General features: G+C 44.3%; 1 protein-coding gene and 1 long non-coding RNA gene across 3 annotated transcripts in view; one reads left to right on the top strand and one right to left on the bottom strand.

Moving 5' to 3' along the window:
* SPAG16 (sperm associated antigen 16) overlaps nt 1–12,490 on the top strand; it is a 1,224,108-nt gene that overhangs the window by 587,944 nt on the left and 623,674 nt on the right. The gene's annotated exons all lie outside the window — the stretch shown is intronic.
* LOC109301977 overlaps nt 1–12,490 on the bottom strand; it is a 124,967-nt gene that overhangs the window by 34,514 nt on the left and 77,963 nt on the right. Inside the window, exon 2 of the long non-coding RNA XR_002098677.1 lies at nt 1,975–2,038. This is a non-coding gene — a long non-coding RNA (uncharacterized LOC109301977). The remainder of the gene's footprint in view (nt 1–1,974; nt 2,039–12,490) is intronic.

Raw genomic sequence — 12,490 nt, 5'->3', positions numbered from 1 at the left:
ACATACAGCCTAAACAACCTTTCTCTTAAGAGATGGCCTACTGGTTATTGTTGAATAATAGTAGAAAAATACATATAAAGATACCCTAGATTCAGTCCTGTTGGGTGCATCTACACAAGATGCTTAATGTGTAGAAGACTAATTCTACTGTGCATTAGCACAGCTGGCAAAAACCATGCTAAAGATCAGTAGATTTAGTCTAATGCACATTAACATCACTTAAGAAGCATTCATCTGTGCTAATGCGCAGTATGGCTGATTATGGCACATTAAGTTAATACATGTTATTACAGGTACTAAACTTAGTGTGCTGTAATTACGGTACATTAATGAATACGTAGACGTGCCCATTGAATCCCCCTTTTTCTAATTATCTGTGTGTCAAGTGGAGAGGATCACACCCATCTCCCTTTTTAATTCTTGGCATGTTCGATATAATAAATATGCTTTTATCAGTAAGTTACTTCAAATATGCTTGTAAAAGGTGCTTGATTAAGAGCACTAGAAGCTGAAGTCCTCAAATCATAGGACAGGTGCAGTATAGGTAGTGAAAATGGAAATGTCTTCATACAGTTTTATCAAATTCAGTTCTGTTCTGGAGGGACTGTCTTTGAGATGAAAAGGCAGTTAGCCCTTCTGAAACTGCCAATAGCTTTGCCCATTTCAGTGATCTCTTTTATGATGACTGGGAACTGTAGCACAATGTTCAGTTTATCTCATAAAAAGTAATCAGTCATGATATAATACTGGGTTCAGTTACTGTTAGCCTGGGACAAAAATCTACCTCCTGGTATGTACATGTGACTCAAGTTGGCCACAGGGGGTGCATCCAGATGTGTGTGGGTGTTTGGTTCCCCAGGGACAAGTAGCAGCAGTGTACCTTGTGCCACAGCTGCTTGTTCCTGGGGAACGCCTGTGCCACATGCGCTTTGGTGTGTGGCAAGTTGCCCCAGCTGGGTTAGGGAAGTTTGGAGCCAGCACTGTGCTGGCCCCAGCAGCTTGGTAGCCTGGCTCCACTTTACAGCAGCATGCACTGCCCAAGCTTGTGCTGTGCCAAGTTTTTTTCTCCATTTTTTTTTTTTTACCTCTGGATATCCAAAAATCACATGGGGAAAAAAACCTGGCACAGTGCACTCTTGGGCAGCACACCCTTGAAGCACAGAGAACACTGGACTGTACGGTATGTGGTGCTGCAAATGTGTTTGTGGCACCACATACCACACAACCATACTCCTCTGGACGTGCCCAGGGACAGCAAAATGTAGTGTCTGATATGGGCTTGAACTGTTGATCTAGAGGTGGAATACTCTTCCTCAAGACAATTCAGTGCAGTGCTATTTGTGATAAAGCTATTTGCTAGCTATTTAAGCAGTTTTTAAAGTTCACATTTTGTCATCTTTTTAAACCACTGTTATTAACCAGCTGCTAATTATATCCAACAAGATTTTTAAAAGTCAAAAAAGGGAAACAAGAAGAACTAATTTTAACTTGACTGACTATAACATTTTTAAAAACTTGCTGAGAATTCTTGCCCTTTTGTTTCCCTTAAAATGTACTAAGATAAATACAGATCAAAATTTATGTAACATTTCAGACATTTTTGTCAATGCCTTTTTTCCCATGTAGCAGAAGTATGTGTTGAACTACAGAGCATGATTTGCAAGGAAAGAATGGAAGAAAGAATTGGAAATATTTAGTCTGGAGAAGAGAAAACCAAAGGAGGCATTTGATAACAGTCTTCAAATATAGAAGAAGTTGCTACAAAAAAGGTGTCTGTAGACAATTCTCTCTATTTACAGGAGACAGGGCATGAAATAATGGCCTTAAATTGCAACAAGGGAGAGTTAGATCTGAGGGAGAACTTTCTAATGATGTGGTTAAGCACTTGAACTAAAGAAGTTGTGAAGTGTCTATTCTTGGAATTTAAATATAGGTTAGACTTGTACAGGATGGCTTAGATGGGGAAGATCCTACCTTCAGCAGGGTGTTGGAATTGACTCCCTGAGGTTCTTCCCTCCATTTTTTGATGATTCTATATCTGTAAAGGGAAGTAGTGAAAGCTGTTTTTGGTACACAGTGATCTTGTGAATTAACAGAGATTTAGTCTGATCTCACAGAATCTAATTTTATACCAGAGTAACTTTGTCTGTATTCAATGTAGTTGTATTTAGTTTACAATAAAATTATAAGTCCTTGATATGAACTCATTTGATCCAGTAGTGTGCTTATATATGGGGAGTTTTATGCTGTATGTGGGTGCATCTACACACGCTATTAATACACAGTAAAGTTACTGCGCATTAAAAAAGGAAAGGGTCTATAAGTTCCCCACTTGGTGAGCAAATTTTCTCCCAACCAGAGCAGATGAGACCCAGGATGTCCCTGCCCCCCTGCTTTGCTCTGCCCTATTGTAGCAGCCAGTGGGAGCTCCAGGCTCCCCTAGGTGCCAGCCCAGGGCTGGCAAGGGGCGGGGGGGCTGGTGGACTGCTGTGTCACAGGCACCTGGGGATCGGACCCGATCCCCACATGGCTGGGAGAGAAGTCCCTGTGGGGATGTTACCTGGCAGCCACATGGGGATTAGGAGAATCCCAATCCTCCCACATGGTGGGGAAAGGAGTCCTCACCTTGTGGGGACATTTATGTCTGGATCAGAAATATCCCCAGATGTTTCTCCTGGCCACATGGGGATTGGGACCCTCCCAATCAGCATATGGCTGTCCCTGCCAGGCAGGGATGCCTCTTTCTGCCATCACACCCAATCCCCACCTGGGTGGGATGCAGCAGTCCTGGCTGCCACCTCTCAGGATGTTCCCATCCCCACTTGGTGGGGAAATAGTTGCCCTGCAGGCAGCATAGCTCCAACCACATGGGGCTTAGCCAGGCAGCAGGAGACCCCCAAATTGCTCCCAGCTGACATCTACACATGCCCTACTGTGAAGTAGCTAATGCACAGTTAATCTGCTACTTATATTTTCAGGTAGTAGATAACTGCTCATCAGTCTTATTTTACTGCACAGTAGCCTAGTACATGGTTACATAATGATGCTTTACTATGCAGTAGGTTAGTCATGTTAATCCCTGTTCATACTATTTTTTCACAAGAAAATAATGTCCAACTTTTTCATTTATCTGTCTTGATTGAAAGGATTATTTTTTAGTTAATATGTAAATGAAGTGACAATAGCCGAGATCAGGTAGAAATTGGGGTATGTAAATAGGATAGCATTAGCTGTAAGGTTTGCCCCAGTATCCTGGCTAAAACTTCTTTATTTCTCAATTAATATGGAGTGGCTTTGTATCATCTATCTGAACAGCTAGTTGCATGAATGGCTGGTGTCTCTTGCAATGCAGTGGGGGGGCACTATGTCAGCGAGCGGCTAGAGGGGACCACCCACAGACACCACTGGATGCATCAGTGGCCCGGGAATGGCGGGTGTTAGCCGCAACCACCCGCAGAAGCTGGTGGCAGCTTCAGTGGTGGCCAGTCTTAGGGGGAGCACATACCACCTCGTACCCTCCCCACACATCGCCTATGGCTAGTTCTGTCCTTATCATGGATGGGATGTACTTTAAGAATGCTGTATGTTCACATATGAAACCTTATATAAAAAAACTGAACAACATAAAGAAGCTCTGACGTCTCGGTTCATTTTGAATTAGGTTTGTGCTGATATAGTTATGGCAGTATGCAGCTGTAGGACAATTTCCCAAAGACCTCTTGGCAAACTCCTGTATACAGAATGCCCTGAGGACAGTGTGGAGTGAATATTCTGAGCCATGCTGTGGCCTCTCAGAGATATAGCACAGGATCTCACCAGAAGTTTATCTTAGCATTTTAGAATCAATCAAATGAAAAGCATACGATCTGTAAAATATCAGTTCAGGTTGTAGCTTGAATGCACTGCTGCAGTTATGCAAGCTATACTGTTCCTTAGGGGCCCTGCTACATAACATAGCACCAGGGAGAAGGAGAGCATAGGAAATGTCTCAATATTAAAAAAAAATCCTTATTTTTCAAAGGCTTAACCAGTTTGCAGGAGACTCCCTTCTCTATCAATTTTAAATGCTGTTGGAACTTGTAATATTGATACAGTTTAAAATTTTAATCCCTTTTTCATAAATATGACTGTTAATATTGGCAACATTTTGTCTACAGCCTTTCAAATGGAAAAATACCTTGAAGCATAAATCAAAATAACTCTGTTCCTAGCTATACCATTTGTATTACAAAAAAGAAACAAGGAACTTTAAAATCAATTTGAAAAGAACAAAAAGTATATAATAAGGTTTTATAAAACTAATGTTTCACTAACTTATTTTAACTATATATCAGAAACTAGTCTTACTGCAAAACATTACAATAGAAAAAAATGTTAAATATAATTTTTAAATGTATAAAAATGCATAACCATATTATAACAACATATAGGTCATTTGAAAATATGATTCATTAGTCCATTAATGCATATCTTCATAGATGTTAGGGTTGGAAGGGACATCAATAGGTCATCAAGTCTGACCCCCTGTCCTGGGCAGGAAAGAGCACTGGAGTCAGATGACCCCAGCTAGGTGTTTGTCCAGTCTCCTCTTCTAGACCCCCAAAGTAGGGGAAAGCACAACCTCCCTTGGGAGTCCATTCCAGATTCTAGCAACACTTACTGTGAAGAAGTTCTTTCTAATGTCCAACCTAAATCTGCTGTCCATCAGTTTGTGGCCATTATTGCTAGTTACTCCAGGGGGTGTCCTAGTAAATACTGCATCTCCAATTCCCTGCTGCCCTTCCCTGATGAATTTATAGGCAGCCACAAGATCACCTCTCAGCCTTCTCTTGCGAAGGCTGAAGAGATCTAAGTCCCTCAGTCTCTCCTCATAGGGTCTTGTCTGCAGGCCCCTGACCATACAAGTGGCCCTCTACTGAACCCTCTCAAGATTCTCCACATCCCCCTTAAAGTGTGGTGCCCAAAACTGGACAGAGTACTGGATGCAGTACCTTGGTGTTTGGAAACATAAATCTGAACCTGAAATTTGGTAATGCATCATGAATTAATGCTCTTTTATATCTAGGTATTTTAGTAGAAGTTATTGTAGAACTATTAATACAATGTTGGCTTTTGATTTTTGATCAGTGACACTAGGTCTTGTCAGATACCGTTTTCCCACCCCCTCAGCCATTAATGAAATTTTTAAAGTTTTCCTTCTGCTTCCCTTCTGTCTTTGGGTCTTTCCAATCCTACTGTACTGCACCTTGGACCACTACCCGTTCATTCCCTAACATCCATAAACACTAACATTTTCCCTACCCTGATTTTTTTCTTTATTGGTGCCAAAGACTTTTTTTTAGCAATCGTACTGTATTTTTCACATGGTACATCATTTGGACTGTCCTGGTGCCTTAATTCTACTCAATAAGGTTTACACAAGAATGTGGTGTTCTTTTCTTCTACCTTAGATGCTTGGCAGTTAGTTAAATGTATTTTTGTTTACAGGTGCTGTTTTCCAGGAATACACACTCAATGATACTTACTTCTCATAGACTTAAAAGAGAGAACATTTTGAATATTAATCTCTGAAATAAGCTTTCATGGCGTCATTTCTTTCTGTTTTTTATGTATTTATTCAATATATTACCTCAAACTCCAAGGCACTGTAAGTCAACTATCCTATGCCCACTTTGCATTTCTGAAATAGTTCCAGAAGTTTTCAAGATATGTACTAGTGTTACATTTAGATTGACCTAGCAGGGTTAGGTTAATCTAAATGCCCAATCATGCAGATATTCAGGGGGGTTAATTTGGCCAAAAAATGGTGGGTCTGATCTAAGTTAGTGCACCTCAGAAGGTACCCTAACTTACATTAAGAAAGGGTTAACCCAATCCCCCAAACACCTGTATGCATTTGCAGTGCAGCCCCAGTGGTGGGAAAGGCCAGCCACTCATCCCATCTCCAGGACTGTGCTATTCCCACTCCCCATTTGGGCTATTTGTAGCCCCTTGACCTCCCCCGCTTTCACCCTTCCCCCCGCCTTCAGACCCACCAGCCCAACAGATGTTAGAATTCCATGAACACTGGCCAGAATATACAAGTTTTAATTTGCATGAAATATGAAAATGCGTTCTGATATATCTTGCAGGTGTACCAGATTTAGCATGGTATATCTGTTTTCTTGTCCTGCAAGACATCTCAGCAATGTACTCCAAGGCCATAGTTCTTCTGCATGACACAGGAGTGGGGCAGCCATATTCTTTAGCTTTAGTGTGCTAGAATGCTATCCCAGAAAGTTCTGTGCAAGCATATTGATTCCCCGTAACCAATACAGCAAATTTGTCCATCAGGAATTCTCTGCATTTCCTTCTGTTAAGCATTACCATATCAATAAGCAATGCAAGAAGATGCCAAACGCTCATTTGAGTGGCCCAGAGGAATCAATATATACACACTGACCTTGCAGAAAGATCATTCCTTGTAGGGGAAAATCATCACTTGCATCTCTGAAAATGGGCTGATGCAGGGAAGTTGGGGTGAGGGGATTTGGAGAAGAGTAATAACTGGCTGATTATGTATGCAGAACACAGAGAATGGACCAGGGAGACGGAGCAGAGAAAAATATGATTCAAGAACGGGGGAACAAGGAAAGATAATTCATTGAAAGAAAAAAAAAACAAGTTGGGGTGGGAAGGAGGACAGGAAAAGGGGAAGATTGGTTAGCTTTTTTTCCCAAAGCATTCTTCTATTACCTTTGCTTTAAGACAACAAAGAACATGGCTTCTGACTTCATTCTGTATTGTTGGAAGCACTGGTACATAATGCTCTCCCTTTTTCTGTCCATCTCATGCATACTAAATTAGTAAGGAAGGAGCAAATGTACTCGGTATGGGCTAGGGTGGTGATAAGTAACTTTCAGTGGTTTGGTTTGGCATGCAGCCATTTTTTAAACAGAAATTTCTTCAGATGGCCTCCTTTTGTGTTGCATACCCACAGGTGAAGGTACATAGAGGTAAAAAATGGTGAAAAATGAGTCAGTACCAAAAGACCACGTGAAATCTTAATCTTAAATTCTGCATTTTGCCTGGGTTTTGAACAGTTATTTCAATATACAAATTTAGTGATATCCCTTGATTCAAAATAGTGTGAATAGGAACATACAAGGCACACTGTACAGTTCATCTCTTTCCTCTAATAACAGTTAAAAATAACAGTTCTTTAGCTGGTGGGTTGTCCAATCTGCTCGTGTGTTATACAAAGTCTTGCCACAGCATTTTAGTGAAGGTTATTTTAAATGTTTTCAGTTTAATACATATATAAATGTGAGTGTGTAAATAACACAACACTTCATTTGTATGACTAGCTGTATGCGTGTTGTCAAATGGAAAGAGATGGAACTCTGGGGTATCTGTCAAATCATATCTAATTTCAGCTGGATCGTTTCCGTGTGTTACTGTATAGCATGATATAATCTCTCTCCTTACCTTGACTGATACATAGTTTTACCTCATTACTTTCCCATGAGCAATCTTCAGCCATTTTTTTTCAATATCTGAGAAAGCGTTCTTCTCACCTTCCCTCATATTTCAGGCCTCAGAATAGAAAATGTCTTTGTGTATCAATTTTTCTTCTCTCAGATTGGATATGTACTTGTCTCCGGATGCAAAAAGTGCTTTGTTGCTGTACCTCTAGTTTATAGTTGCTGTTGAATCGGTTAGTGCAGGAGTTGGAATAAATGGTTGTTACATATTTTGTTCATTTTTTACTCTTTCTTCTAGAGTAACCACTCTAATGTATTTGGGTACCTATACATGAGTGCAGAAGCTGCTCCAATGCTCTGTAATTACAGTGCATCAGAGAAGACTCGATTAATTGAGTCTGCTGTAATGTGGTCATTACCATGCTAAACCCAGTATCCGCATCTCATGTATCAGGCAGGGTCCCTATGCCTCAAAATGGCAGTGGGGGCACTTGAACTAAACTTGTCGAACAGTCTTTAATTCAAGTGCCCCCACCATGGTTTTGAAGTGGGGGAACCATTTTGAAGCGGGGGAACAAGAAGCTGTGGCACTTTAATTAAAGCAGCTCTTGAAGCTGCTTTAATTAAAGTGCCCCTAACACTCCCAAAACTCTTGTAAAAGTACCCTTTGTGTCCAAATACATAGGAAGCCATATTTGTCCAATTTTTTTCAGGAAGTAAGCTGTTGCACATGGAAACTTCTCTGATACTTAGTCTATAAGGTGCATTTCTACCCTGCCTGCTGCCTGAATGTTTTCAGTCATTTATTCTGTGATCAAAACGTAGGGCATGGGAAACTTGGAGAACATCTACACTCTGTAAAACACAGTGACAGCTGAAAATGACAGCACTTGTTTATTCTGATAAATAGATTTCTTTGTGCTGAACCTCTTCACTCAAAAAGGGGATATAAAAAAGCTAAGATTATCCCTTGATAATCTGAGAGTAGACAACATCAGACGCTTGAGTGGCAAAAAATGGATTAGTGCTGCTTTTGTTATCTCTTGGAATCCATCCAAATAACTAGGAACGTAAGATATTTTACTTTTAATTTCTCTCTTTGCATGTCTGAGAGGGAAACAAAATGAGCTTGGAAGACAGTGGGTGTGATATGTTTTTCTCTCTTGTTCTCTTGAAGACAGATTCAGGAATCCTGCAGGGAAAAAATTTGCTGAACTATATATATTAAGGAGCATATTTTAACAGGAACTCATAGAATTGTATGTATGTAAATTTGAATATCAATGCTGCATCTTTAATTAGTTCCTTTCTAACTTCCCTGCTTTGGCTCACAACGTATTACAGAGACAGCAATTATTAACTGTGGTAGGTGAGCAAAACATACTGTCATCTGGTTCCCTTTCTGTTTTTGAAATGTATTAGGATACTTTTCATTTCTTCTTTTAATGACCAATCTGCCATCTGGTGATCTATACTTATGTTAATCAGGAGTCACCCCACTGAAAGAGTTATGTCTTAGTATGAGCTGCTGTGGCACCTTCTCAGGACTATTTTAAATCCTGAGACTTTTTTCCCTGACAATATCTTCCCTGAACACTGTACTATGGTGAGTGATTTGATCTTGGCTGCAAAAGCATTTTTACATCTGCCTCACTGAGTAAGCAGAACCCCCTTAACTCTTTCCCAGTAGTCTCAAACCTGCTAACAAGCTGGAGTGTTTTCAGACAAGCTGTGTTAGTTTGGTACATACTGCGAGTAGAGTGAGGAAGTAGCTGCTTTTGGAACGCCGGTATGATGAAACAGATGACTGCTGGTGAATGTAAGAGGTTAAAATGAGTACTGCATTGGTTACTCATTTACTACAGTAGGTAGAGATCCTGTTTGCCAACCAAACTGAGAGGTCTGTTGTTTGTTTCTGATGCTATTTTATGTTTATTATCCTCTTTATCAGGGGTGGACAAAATATGGCCCCTAGGCTGAAACTGGCCCATCAACTCATTGTCTCCAGCCCGTGGGTTGGTGGCCATAAAGTCATAGGATCTGGCCCAAAGGAAGCTGGTGTTTCTGACTGCTGCCAGAGTTGTAATGACTCAAGTCAGTGACTCTACTCAAGTCAGACTTGAGTTGCAATTTTTGGTGACTCGACTCAAGTCCCTGTCAACAAATGACTTGACTCAATTGGAGTCATTGATCAAAAGATGTGACCTGACTCAAGTCCTGACCAGAAGTGTCCACTTGGCTTGAGTAATTTATTACAGTGTTTCTCAGCTGGTCAGTCGTGACCCAAAGGTAGGTCACAAGAATGTTTGTAAGGGCCCCAAGCAGGTCCCCAGAAAATCGCATGAAAGCACAGGTTTCCCCTGCAGGCTGGCAGGTTTCCATCCTGCAAGTGGCTGCTTTGGATAATTGGAGGCAGCTAGCACACTTGAGTCTGTGCACACAGATGCAGGTGCCCAACATAAAGTGAGGCTGGGTCATGGGAGAAGCCCCAGCCACTGGACACAGGTAAGTGTGGGGAGTGGTGGAATGGAAGTCTAGGGTACTGTTCAGAGCGCTGGGCAGGGGTGGGCTCTGTGCACTGCTTCCAGCACATGGGCCAGGAGCTGGTGTAAGCTGGGGGGCTGTGTTGGTGGTGTGGGACTGTTGTTGGGGGAGGAGAGGGGGAAGAAGGGGTGGGGAATGGGGAGAGCCTGCCTATGATCAGCCGCAACAGCTGGTGTTGGGCACTGAGAAAAAGTAGGATCCAGCAGTGAGTGTGCTCACCACTTCTGGGGCCCTCCTGGCTGTGGCTGCCCAGTAGGGTGACCACCTTTTCCAAACTGGAAGGCGGGACACATGCCCACCTTCCCCTCCACTGCTAGCACAGCTGAAGCAGAGCTGAGTGGGGCAGGGGCAGATCCAGGCTTCCCACTGAAGGCTTGGGGCCCTCTGCCCTGCTGCTGTCCCTCTGGGAGCCCCATGCTAGACGTGTACCCCCTGCCTGCCCAGCAGCAGTGAGCGGCACAACTCCACACCACCACCACCTCCACTGCTGCTGGGCAGGGGGCACATTGTCATGGCAGCATGGGACTCCTAGAGAAAGAGCAGCAGGGCAGGGAGCTCTGAGCCCACAGCAGGCAACCCACATCCACCTCTGCCTTGTGCACAGTTCTCACTGTCCCACTCCCTGCCTCATCCCCGGAGCCCCATGCACTGCTTTGGCTGGGCAGTACCCCCAGGCCCTGCCCCACTCTCTCCCCCACCTTGGGGGCCTTGATCTGCCCCTCCACACTTTCTACACCCCCCCCATAGACTTAGCTACAGAGAGCTGCTCTCCAGGCTGGCCAGCTCTTTTCCGGGCGTGTGCATGTGTGCATGGCGTCAAGCGCTCACACCAATGCTAAAGCCCTTGACTTCAGAAGGACCAATGTCAATGAGCTTAGGAGACTAGTGGGGGAGGCATTGAGGGGCCAGAAGGTAGAGGAGATGGCAGTCCATGAGGGATGGTCACACCTTAAGAGGGAGATCCTCCAGGCCAAAAGGATAACAGTCCCTGAGAGAAGCAAGGGGGGTAAGAGTGCTCAGAAACCCCGTTGGCTCAGCAAGTGCATTCAAGAATGCCTCAGGACTAAAAGGGGGGTGTACAACCAGTGGAAGGGAGGAGCTATTACCAAGGAGGAGTTCTCCTCAGCCTGTGAGTAGACGAGGGCTATTAGGAAGGCCAAGCTAGAGATGGAACTCAGGCTAGTGTCCAGAATTAAGGACAACAAAAAGTCCTTTGTCAAGTACATTGGGAGCAGAAGAGGGCACCAGGCAATGTAGGGCACCTGCAAGACACAAATGGTAATCTTGTGGCTACACCAGACAAGAAAGCTGATATTTTTAAGTTTCTTTGCGTCTGTTTTCTTGAACAGGGACTGGGATATCCTACCTACCAGAGGTAGGGACAACCTTGGGGATAGCTGTGTCAGGCCTTCAGTCAGTGCAGATGTAGTTAGGGATCTGCTAGACATTTTTAAATCCACAGGTCCAGAAGCCCTCCACCCAAGGGTGTTGAGGGACATAGCAGGGGTCATCGCAGAGCCCTTGGCCCGGCTGTATGAGCATTAGTGGTCATCTGGCCACGTGGCAGGGGATTGGAAACTGGCTAATGTGGTACCAATTTTCAAGAAGGGGAGGAAGGAGGACCCAAGTAACTATAGGCCTGTAAGCCTCACCTCAGTGCTCAGGAAGATCTTGGAGAGAATCATCAAGGAGCACATCTGTGGGAGGCCTGCAGGGGAGATCATGCTCAGGGGCAATCAGCATGGGTTCATCAAAGGCAGGTCCTGCCTGACCAACCTGATTGCCTTTTATGACTAAGTGTAGCAGGGCACTAGGGTGCCTGCTACTGAGAACAGGAATATAGGCTCAGCTGCCACTCACCAGGGGCAGCACAGGTGGGTTGCCAAGGCAACTGATTGGGTCAGCTGACCAGAAGGGGGCAGGGCCTGGCCTACATAAACAGAGAAGGCCGAGGCCAGAGTCAGGTCCCCTCTGGCAGCCTAAGGCAAGAGCTGTGCTAGAGCGAGCAGGGCAGTGTTGTGCATTGGCGTGCGGATACGGGTGGAGAGGACCCTGGCAGGGATGAGAGAAGGTTAGCCAGGTTGGCTTAGGTTTTATGTTATAGCCGAGGGGCTTTGTGTTTCTGTTTTGGTTGTGATTAAGACCGGAGGACCGGGCGAAGCTGTAGGAGTGTAGGAGGCCTCATTAGGAGCTCCCAGTAAGGTGGGGGTGTTCCTAGCACTGCAGGGGGCGCTGTGTTTTGGGGTGTCCTGACCCCAGCCCAGTGTGGGCAGCTTCGGGAAGAGCTCAGTGTTGTGTGTAGGCAGAAGCCCCAGTGGGGCATAGGCCCGAGGAGGCAGGTCTGGGGGCCAGGTAAGACCGAGGCCGCCTGAGCCCCGATTCCGAGGAGCGCGAGCATGGGCCCCAGTGCGGGCGAGGAGCGCGAGCATGGGCCCCGGCCCCGGCCCCGGCCCCGGCCCCAGCGGGGGCAAGAGCACGGGGAG

This window comes from Gavialis gangeticus, unplaced genomic scaffold (assembly GCF_001723915.1).
Source record: "Gavialis gangeticus isolate Ggan-Ray unplaced genomic scaffold, GavGan_comp1, whole genome shotgun sequence".
In the NCBI taxonomy this organism is placed as follows: Eukaryota; Metazoa; Chordata; order Crocodylia; family Gavialidae; genus Gavialis; species Gavialis gangeticus.
This window is presented reverse-complemented; position numbering and strand designations above follow the sequence as displayed.